We start from the raw sequence: 8,852 nt of genomic DNA, 5'->3' as shown, positions 1-8,852 counted from the left end.
ATATATATATATATATCACATCTTCTTTATCCATTCGTCTGTTGATGGACACTTAGGGTGTTTTCACATCTTGCCTATTGCAAATAGTGCTGCTATGAACATAGGCGTGCGTGTATCTTTTTGAATTATAGTTTTGTCTGGATATATGCCTAGGAGTGGGATTGCTGGATCATACTTCAACTCTATTTTTAGTTTTTTGAGGAAGCTCCATACTGCTTTCCATACTGCCTGCACCTGGAGATCTGTATTTAGGAATATTTGGCCTATAGAAAACCATGGAACTGGATAGAATCATTTCCAGAGAGGGGGTGGATAAAGCATGCTTAGGCATTCTGACCATTTTCTAACCAGAGAGGGAAAGGAAGAGTTTGGGTTTGAGTTGAGACAGTGATGAGAAATCCCTTAGGTGTTGACAAGAATTTCTCAGGCAACACATTTTATCCTAGTTTAAAGAGTTTTAATGGAAAAATTATGCTTTGTTTATAATTGGGCAATTTCCCTCTATGTACAGAAATTCATGGCTGGCTGTCTTCATGGGTAATGATTCTTAAACTTTTAAAGCCATGGACCTTTTGGGAAGGTCAAAGGGACCTTTGGTCCCCTAACCTTACAACTGTTACTTTCCAGTGGATGATAACTTCATGAAAACAAATGACTAGAGAGAAACAAAATAGAGAAATTGCAGGAAACATGTTGATAGCAACTTATGTAAAGTACTTATTAACTTTAGCACTATTTTATGGAACAATATAATTAAAACAACCTACTATCTTTTAGTAAATTGAATGCTAAAAATCCTCTAGCAAACGGTTAATTCACTTTATAAGGTTCTAATAATTAAGAGGTTTTTAGTAAGTAGTCCAAACACCTTTTATGTAAAGTTATGAAAGTGCTTGCTATTCATCTGTAAGCACCTAAAAATGGATTTAAGATTTTAACTAGAGTATCGCTGGTCGAAGGAAGGGCACTGGGCTGCCAGGCTGTTCATCATCTCTCATCTATGATGTTCCTTGCATTATAGGGTCCATGGCAATACCTTCTTTTATAATGTCCATCCTCTGGGCAAATGCTACTTGTAATGAAAATTCCTTCTTTTGATTTCATAATCTCTTAATGATAGTTGAAGTTGGTAGGTTCTATGTTGTAAGCATGCAGTTGTAAATTTGCTGTTTCAATGGTAAGACTTTTGTTGGTTTTGGTGGAGTACTTGAGGGATTAGTAGATTACAGATGCATGGCCCATGAATCCCTGGTCTCTTTAAAGCTCTACATTTGTTTCGACAACCTGGTGTTGAAACACCATTCCTCATTCCTCCTGTTGATGTGGGATGCGCTGGAGGAGTCACTGTTCCTCTCTGGAGGCTGCTAATAGGATGTTTAGACTTCCCCTCTGGCATCCGGGTGTGCCAAGCTCTGCCCAGGCCTTTCTGGGATTGAGACTTTACATTTTGCTCCCCTGTGAAAAGCATTTAAGGGGTTAAGTGCTTAAGGGTTTAGGGGAGGTGACATTAAAACTTGCTTTTTGGAAATGTATCTGGTGAGTGTGTGTTCTTTATATAGTTTCAACTTCATAAAAAGAAAAATAAACTGTTCTTAGGTCCATTTTGTAACTAGGATATTGCCTTCAAACAGATGAAACCCCTCCCCAACCACAAAGCTGAGGTTCCAAAACAAAACCCTAAGCAGAAAAATTCAAGATTGGGTAATTTACATTGCCAGAAGGGAAGGGAGGATAGGGAGACCAAGGTCACAGGAGAACAAATGAAAGCTCTTATGTTTGCTATGTTTATTAAAATAAATCTAATGCAATAAATGAAATCAGGATTACAGGCAATTTAAACATACTAAATTAGTAAGAACTGGAACTGTTCAATTTTCTATACCTTATTTTTGTTCTTAGAAATTGATAGGAATTCCTTCTTCCATGATTTTAATGAGATCTTTATATGTGAATTTCTGTGTTGCAAAAAATATGTGTATTAAATGGCACTGTAACATGTGTGATGTGTCTTGTAATTGTTCCGTTTCTGAATGACTCAGTTTTAATTTCAACTTTCTGGGTCCTTTCATGAGTTCAGAGACCAATTATTTAGATGTTGGAGACAGAAAAAAAAAGGCTGGAAACTTTATTTAGCATAGCTGGTTGGGGATTTTCTAAGTTCTCTAAGGAAGACACATTCTTAATTCTGTTCATGATCATTTCAGGCTAAACGATGCAACCTTTCATCTCTTTTTTGCACAGGGCTTGGATCACTCACTCCAAATAGAGTGTGGGTACTTTGATGCTTCCAAACCTTCATTGGCAAAGCCCTCCAGCTCTTTCTTCTCTTTTACTTGACTTTTTTCCTTTCATTTTCCAACTCCCAAATATTTCCAAAGTAAGAGTGCGAGTTTGAGTCCTGGAAAAAAATTCACACTCTTTAGAAAGATATATATGGAAATAATTCCATCTAAATTAACAATTCTTAGTTGAAAGGTGAAATAAGTCTTCAGAGTTGAAAAGACACGGATCCGAGGCATGGCTGTGCCACTATGTGGCCTTGGGTAGTTATTTAATTTCTCTGTCCACCAGTTTTTTTAAATAATAATATGCTTTTCAGACAGGAAGTACTAAATTAGTTTTACACAAAGAATATTTAATACGCTGCCTGGGATATTAATGTTCAATAGGTCATTAATATTGGTTACAATAAATATTACATGTATATATGTGTATGTGTATATAACATGTGTTATATAACATTAAGTGAACATTTAGAGGGACACAGTTTCTTTTGCAATGTCATTTTTTTTATCTTGAAGACACCTCTGTTTCAGTGATGTTCTAAGCACTATCACCTTACTTCAAATCAGTTATGAATACATCAGTTATTAATTTAGCTACTGAAATGGCAAGCCAAGGGGGGAGGAAAATGAGCCTCTCTTCAGGTTATGGTGGCATCACAGGAGGAGCTGGTTAAAACAAGTGTGTAAGGACTTGTGCAAAAAATGAGTTTAGAAGTGGTCAATGTTGGGGTTTGAGGATGTGAAATAATCACACTCCTCAACTCAGCTCTCAAACTATAGGAGAAGATCAGCACTACTGGTAAAGCAGAATTGCAGAACACTGCATGGGCTCAAGGCCAAACTGAGCTTCCATTTCCAATCCTTTGATACAGACCACCGGCAGGTCTTCCCTGTCAATGGGGGTGTCCTACATTTCTGCATTTCTGTTTGCCATAGGATTGAGGAAAGTAAGAGGAGAGTAATGCTTGACAGAGAAAGAGAGTGGGTGAATTGCATAAGCAGCAAGCAGGGAACACCTAGTTTATGGATGGAGGCAGAAGCAGGGGAAGATGTAGTGATGCTTTTGTTGCTTCCCTCATGGACAATATTAATTGGGAAGAACTTCTGTAGTTGTTTTGTCACATATCTGGCTGATGCCGAGATTGTCTTTGGACAATGCTTGACAGAATTAATTTATGAGACTGCTCCACAGTTATTGGTTCTCTAAGATCTGAGGATGAAGAAAACATGCTTCAGTACATTTGTTGGGGTGAATTTTTTTTTTTTTTACATCTTTATTAGAGTATAATTGCTTTACAATGGTGTGTTAGTTTCTGCTTTATAACAAAGTGAATCAGTTATACATATACATATGATCCCATATCTCTTCCCTCTTGCGTCTCCCTCCCTCCCACACTCCCTATCCCACCCCTCTAGGTGGTCACAACGCAACGAGCTGATCTTCCCGGTTTCCCTGTGCTATGCGGCTGCTTCCCACTAGCTATCTATTTTACTTTTGGTAGTGTATATATGTCCATGCCACCCTCTCACTTTGTCAAAGCTTACCCTTCCCCCTCCCCATATCCTCAAGTCCATTCTCTAGTGGGTCTGTGTCTTTATTCCTGTCTTACCCCTAGGTTCTTCATGACATTTTTTTTTTCTTAAATTCCATATATATGTGTTAGCTTATGGTATTTGGCTTTCTCTATCTACTTACTTCACTCTGTATGACAGACTCTAGGTCCATCCACCTCATTACAAATAGCTCAATTCCGTTTCTTTTATGGCTGAGTAATATTCCATTGTATATATGTGCCACATCTACTTTATCCATTCATCCGGCGGGCACTTAGGTTGTTTCCATCTCCGGGCTATTGTAAATAGAGCTGCAATGAACATTTTGGTACATGACTCTTTCTGAATTCTGGTTTCCTCAGGGTATATGCCTAGTAGTGGGATTGCTGGGTCATATGGTAGTTCTATTTGTAGTTTTTTAAGGAACCTCCATACTGTTCTCCATAGTGGCTGTACCAATTTACATTCCCACCAGCAGTGCAAGAGGGCTCCTTTTTCTCCACACCCTCTCCAGCATTTATTGTTTCTAGATTTTTTGATGATGGCCATTCTGACCAGTGTGAGATGATATCTCATTGTAGTTTTGATTTGCATTTCTCTAATGATTAATGACGTTGAGCATTCTTTCATGTGTTTGTTGGCAGTCTCTACATCTTCTTTGGAGAAATGTTGATTTAGGTCTTCTGCCCTTTTTTGGATTGGGTTTTTTGTTTTTTTGTTATTGAGCTGCATGAGCTGCTGATAAATTTTGGAGATTAATCCTTTGTCAGCTGCTTTGTTTGCACATATTTTCTCTGATTCTGAGGGTTGTCTTTTGGTCTTGTTTATGGTTTCCTTTGCTGTGCAAAAGCTTTGAAGTTTCATTTGGTCCCATTTGTTTATTTTTGTTTTTATTTCCATTTCTCTGGGGGTTGGGTCAAAAAGGATCTTGCTGTGATATATGTCATAGAGTGTTCTGCCTATGTTTTCCTCTAAGAGTTTGATAGTTTCTGGCCTTACATTTAGGTCTTTAATCCATTTTGAGCTTATTTTTGTGTATGGCGTTAGGGAGTGATCTAATCTCATACTTTTACATGTACCTGTAGAGTTTTCCCAGCACCACTTATTGAAGAGGCTGTCCTTTCTCCACTGTACATTCTTGCCTCCTTTATCAAAGATAAGGTGACCATATGTGCGTGGGTTTATCTCTGGGCTTTCTATCCTGTTCCATTAATCTGTCTTTCTATTTTTGTGCCAGGACCATACTCTCTTGATTACCTTAGCTTTGTAGTATAATCTGAAGTCAGGGAGCCTGATTCCTCCAGCTCCGTTTTTCTTTCTCAAGACTGCTTTGGCTCTTCAGGTGTCTTTTGTGTTTCCATACAATTGTGAAGTTTTTTGTTCTAGTTCTGTGAAAAGTGCCAGTGGTAGTTTGATAGGGATTTCATTGAATCTGTAGATTGCTTTGGGTAGTAGAGTCATTTTCACAATGTTGATTCTTCCAATCCAAGAACATGGTATATCTCTCCATCTATTTGTATCATCTTTAATTTCTTTCATCAGTGTCTTATAATTTTCTGCATACAGGTGTTTTTTCTCCTTAGTTGGTTTATTCCTAGATATTTTATTCTATTTGTTGCAATGGTAAATGGGAGTGTTTTCTTGATTTCACTTTCAGATTTTTCATCATTAGTGTATAGGAATGCCAGAGATTTCTGTGCATTAATTTTGTATCCTGCTACTTTATGAAATTCATTGATTAGCTCTAGTAGTTTTCTGGTAGCATCTTTAGGATTCTCTATGTATAGTATCATGTCATCTGCAAACAGTGACAGCTTTACTTCTTCTTTTCTGATTTGGATTCCTTTTATTTCCTTTTCTTCTCTGATTGCTGTGGCTAAAACTTCTAATACTATGTTGTATAAGAGTGGTGAGAGTGGGTAACCTTGTCTTGTTCCTGATCTTAGTGGAAATGCTTTCAGTTTTTCACCATTGAGGATGATGTTGGCTGTGGGTTTGTCATATTGGCCTTTATTTATATTGAGGAAAGTTCCCTCTACACCTACTTTCTGCAGGGTTTTTATCATAAATGGGTGTTGAATTTTGTCAAAAGCTTTCTCTGCATCTATTGAGATGATCATATGGTTTTTCTCCTTCAATTTGTTAATATGGTTAATCACATTGATAGATTTGCGTATATTGAAGAATCCTTGCATTCCTGGAATAAACCCCACTTGATCATGGTGTATGATCCTTTTAATGTGCTGTTGGATTCTGTTTGCTAGTATTTTGTTGAGGATTTTTGCATCTATGTTCATCAGTGATATTGGCCTGTAGTTTTCTTTCTTTGTGACATCCTTGTCTGGTTTTGGTATCAAGGTGATGGTGGCCTCGTAGAATGAGTTTGGGAGTGTTCCTCCCTCTGCTATATTTTGGAAGAGTTTGAGAAGGATAGGTGTTAGCTCTTCTCTAAATGTTTCATAGAATTCGTCTGTGAAGCCATCTGGTCCTGGGCTTTTGTTTGTTGGAAGATTTTTAATCACAGTTTCAATTTCAGTGCTTGTGATTGGTCTGTTCATATTTTCTACTTCTTCCTGATTCAATCTTGGCCTGTTGTGCCTTTCTAAGAATGTGTCCATTTCTTCCAGGTTGTCCATTTTATTGGCATAGAGTTGCTTGTAGTAATCTCTCATGATCTTTTGTATTTCTGCAGTGTCAGTTGTTACTTCTCCTTTTTCATTTCTAATTCTGTTGATTTGAGTCTTCTCCCATTTTTTCTTGATGAGTCTGGCTAATGATTTATCAAATTTGTTTTTCTTCTCAAAGAACCAGCTTTTAGTTTTATTGATCTTTGCTATCATTTTCTTAATTTCTTTTCATTTATTTCTGATCTGATTTTTATGATTTCTTTCCTTCTGCTAACTTTGAGGTATTTTGTTCTTCTTTCTCTCATTACTTTAGGTTGTTTATTCGAGATGTTTCCTGTTTCTTAAGGTAGGATTGTATTGCTAAAAACTTCCCTCTTAGAAGTGCCTTTGCTGTATCCCATAGGTTTTGGGTCGTCATGTCTCCATTGTCATTTGTTTCTAGGTATTTTTTGATTTCCTCTTTGATTTCTTCAGTGATCACTCCGTTATTATGTAGTGTATTGTTTACCCTCCATGTGTTTGTATTTTTTACAAATCTTTTCCTGTAATTGATATATAGTCTCATAGCGTTGTGGTCGGAAAAGATACTTGATACAATTTCAGTTTTCTTAAATTTACCAAGGTTTGATTTGTGACCCAAGATATGATCTATCCTGGAGAATGTTCCATGAGCACTTGAGAAAAAAGTGTATTCTGTTGTTTTTGGATGGATTGTCCTATAAATATCAATTAAGTCCGTCTTGTTTAATGTATCATTTAAAGCTTGTGTTTCCTTATTTATTTCCATGTTGGATGATCTGTCCATTGGTGAAAGTGGGGTGTTAAAGTCCACTACTATGAATGTGTTACTGTCGATTTCCCCTTTTATGGCTGTTAGTATTTGCCTTATGTATTGAGTTGCTCCTATGTTTGGTGCATAAATATTTACAATTTTTATATCTTCTTCTTGGATTGATCCCTTGATAATTATGTAGTGTCCTTCTGTGTCTCTTGTAATTGTCTTTATTTTAAAGTCTGTTTTGTCTGATATGAGAATTGCTCCTGTAGCTTTTTTTTGGTTTCCATTTGCATGGAATATCTTTTTCCATCCCCTTACTTTCAATCTGTATGTGTCTCTAGGTCTGAAGTGGGTCTCTTGTAGACAGCATATATATGGGTTTTGTTTTTTTATCCATTCAGCCAATCTGTGTCTTTTGGTGGGAGCGTTTAATCCATTTATATTTAAGGTAATTATTGATATGTATGTTCCCATTCCCATTTTCTTAATTGTTTTAGGTTTGTTATTGTAGGTCTTTTCCTTCTCTTGTGTTTCTAGAGAAGTTCCTTTAGCATTTGTTGTAAAGCTGGTTTCATGGTGCTGAACTTGCTCAGCTTTTGCTTGTCTCTAAAGGTTTTAATTTCTCCTTCAAATCTGAATGAGATCCTTGCTGGGTAGAGTAATCTTGGTTGCAGGTTTTTCTCCTTCATTACTTTAAATATGTCCTGCCAGTCCCTTCTGGCTTTCAGAGTTTCTGCTGAAAGATCAGCTGTTAACCTTATGGGGATTCCCTTGTGTGTTATTTGTTGTTTTTCCCTTGCTGCTTTTAATATGTTTTCTTTGTATTTAATTTTTGACAGTTTGATTAATATGTGTCTTGGCTTATTTCTCCTTGGATATATCCTGTATGCTGTGCTTCCTGGACTTGATTAAATATTTCCTTTCCCATATTAGGGAAGTTTTCAACTATAATCTCTTCAAATATTTTCTCAGTCCCTTTCTTTTTCTCCTCTTCTTCTGGAACCCCTATAATTCGAATGTTGGTGTGTTTAATGTTGTCCCAGAGGTCTCTGAGACTGTCCTCAGATCTTTTCATTCTTTTTTCTTTATTCTGCTCTGCAGTAGTTATTTCCACTATTTTACCTTCCAGGTCACTCATCCGTTCTTCTGCCTCAGTTTTTCTGCTATTGATCCCATCTAGAGTATTTTTAATTTCATTTATTGTGTTGTTCATCATTGCTTGTTTCATCTTTAGTTTTTCTAGGTTCTTATTAAATGTTTCTTTTTTTTTTTTTTTTGCTGTTTCATGTCTTTATTGACCAGAGAGAAAAAAAAGGGTCACAGCATTTCAGACTTTATTCAAACACACAAATGGTAACAAAGGGCACCCACAAGTGACAGGCATGGTCCCTAAGGCCTGGCTCAAAGGCCACGCTGGAGGGTGTGGGTGACTTCTCAGCCCTACTCCCTCAGCATCTCTGTCCCTTCCTCCTCTGCACCTCACGGACACCCCTGAGATCAGTTAAAATTGTGCAGAGACTAAGTTACTCTAGAGGAGGTTGGGCCCTGCCTCACTGCCAAGAAAGAGCAGGTTCTGAAGAGAAGATGGAAGCGGGCTTCGGGGTCGTC

The sequence above is a fragment of the Lipotes vexillifer genome, unplaced genomic scaffold (genome assembly GCF_000442215.2).
Source record: "Lipotes vexillifer unplaced genomic scaffold, Lipotes_vexillifer_v1.1 scaffold924, whole genome shotgun sequence".
Taxonomy (NCBI): domain Eukaryota; kingdom Metazoa; phylum Chordata; class Mammalia; order Artiodactyla; family Lipotidae; genus Lipotes; species Lipotes vexillifer.
The sequence above is the reverse complement of the archived record's forward strand: the minus strand, read 5'-3'. Positions refer to the sequence as shown.